Raw genomic sequence first — 2,606 nt, forward strand, 5'->3', positions numbered from 1 at the left:
TATCCTGTATTGTCATTTAAGTTGTCATCCCTCTACCTCTTACTGTAAATTTTTAGCAATAATACAAGACTGACCTTGTAAACTATGTGTATGCATTTATGTGATAAGGTATTTTATATACATATAATTTTAAAATATTTATTTCATACAGATCACTGTTAAATATGTTAATGTCACAAAGTTTAAAGTTCCACATGAAACCTAACTCCTGCCTTCTTAAGACTATTGGAATTCAGATGCTCCAGTTACTGTCTTTCTGCAGGACCGTCCCATTCCTTGTGCATTGTGAAAGGTTGATGAGATCATTTTGTTGAAACCACTTCACTCATTTCATATATCAACTAACTTTTGCAGTGAATGAGGCTGGGTCCTGCATAAAAAGTAGTATGATTGACTAATTAAAGGCTATTCTGTGTCTATACAAGGAGCAGAGTTAAGATTCAGTGGGGAACATAACCTTCTGGCATTTTGAGTTTTGAGTGCTTCATGTGTGGACAGTGATGCATTTCTTTTATCATGTAGAACTATTTTGTGGATAGCATTGAAATACACTGTCCTGCACAATATGTATATTCCAGTGAAGCAAGCAAGGGCTCTCTGTTCGCTGTAATTTTATTTTACAGTAGATTAGACAAGGTTCTTTCAAAACCCTGCTTCATGCCATTTGAACTTTCACAGATAATCTCCCTGCATCTACATATATGAATTATAGTTTCCTGCTAGTACAACATCAGTAGGAAGCTATTACATTGTAAGCTGACTGCAAATTTATACCATGTTTATATTCATGTGCAGTACCTTTCCAACATTCGCAGATTGTTACTATTTTTACTGCATAACTGTGCTCATATACACAGTGTCTTTTAAACCTTCTTCTCAGCCAAATCAAAACAGATTATTCCTAGATTGCTAAAAGTCACATTTAAAACCTAGAGATTTAGGTCCTGTCAAATTTCACATCAACCAATTCCTGGTGAACCTAGTCAATCAGTTCCAAAAAGACTTGCAGTTTTTTTAATTGCAAGTGTTCTTTCACAACACATCAAAATGATAGAACCAATTTTTCCCTTGACTTCTCAAGCAAAATCACTTATAACCTGAAAACAAAGATAGAAAATTTCATCTTCAAAGGTAAGTTTGACAAATGAATAAGCGATTGAAAAAGACCCTCCAGAATGGAAACACTTGTGTATTCCTAACTACTTCTTCGAGTAGTGCCTGTGTGGGTGTTCCACTGTAGGTGTGTCTGTGTCCCTGCGACTCTGATCGGATATTTTAGGTAGCAGTATCTGTTTGTCCCGCACATGCGCTCTCATGCTCTGCCACAAGGCTAACTAGCATTGCGCAGGTGAACCCCTCTTAGGCCGGGGTGGTCGAGAAGGAACTGAGACCTAATAGCAGTCTTTCTCTTTACCTTACAGTATAGAGTTAGCTTTTTAACTCCGATTAGAATTTCCGCTTGGTTTTTTTTTCTTAGTTATATAATGTTTCTGTTAGGATTTTTTCCCCCTCTTATCCCTGTTCTCCCCCCTCCCTTCCCCCTGTCTGGGGATCACCCCCAGTAAGGGGTATGCTCTGCTCCCCCAGGTTTAAACAGTGCCTCTCCTGTAGTGAGGACACGCCTGCTGCATCTGGTCCCTTGGAGAGGCTCACATTCCACAGAAGAGTACCTTCTGCCAACAATTGAAGGTTGGATCCTGAAAGAACCGGGAGTTAAACATGAAACTTCTCTTCATGGAGGGGGTACCCTTAAACTGGCTTCCGACCCCGGTCCTGAATCCCGTCCACGGCGAAGATCATCCCAGATCCTTCCACTTTTAAGGAGGGGAGAGCCAAGGAGGAAATCAAACTGACCCCTGACCAGCCAGAGGAGATTGCCATTGCGATTGGTCATCTCTGGACCAATGACTCCGAAACATAGTACCCACAGGACATATCATTCCCCCAGTGCAGGCACTGCCTATAAGCATAAAGGCCTGAAGGGTTCAGGCTCTGAGATGGTGCCACCAGCTGTCAAAGGCAAGAGCAAGACCATACTATCTCTGCAAAGGTGGTACTGACAGGGAAACTTTTGGAACCAACTACTTCCAAACAATCCTTGTCGGACCAACCATTTCATACAAGATCTCCACTGATTTCCTTGGTACCGGCAAGTCTGCATCAACAAGCCCTGATGGTACTGATCACCACGGTACCACAGGACTTTTGTTTTTCCTGAGATCTCATGGTGAATGAGACTCCAGAGTCCCTGTTGCTTGGTACTTGCACATCTTGATCCCTGGAATCACCATGGGCCCCGTGGCGTTTGCCTCCAGTCTGCTTGTCAGCTCCTCCACTATCCAGCAAGTACTCAGATAGTGACAAGGATGATATCTTCTCACTACACTCACACCATGGTCCATCTCTACATCAACCAGGGCCCGCCCAGTCTGAGCCTCAACTTTCTTGGTATGACCACCTATAGGTACCACCACCCATGCCCTTTACCCCACCCCAGTGGCCATACTGCGACCCGTGGGAAGCCTACAGGCACCATACTATTTGGGCATTTAGTGTCTCCTACCAAGGATCAATAGGATGGTCTCCTTAAGCCTCTATATTTAGAG

Source organism: Malaclemys terrapin, chromosome 7 (assembly GCF_027887155.1).
Source record: "Malaclemys terrapin pileata isolate rMalTer1 chromosome 7, rMalTer1.hap1, whole genome shotgun sequence".
Lineage (NCBI taxonomy): Eukaryota > Metazoa > Chordata > Testudines > Emydidae > Malaclemys > Malaclemys terrapin.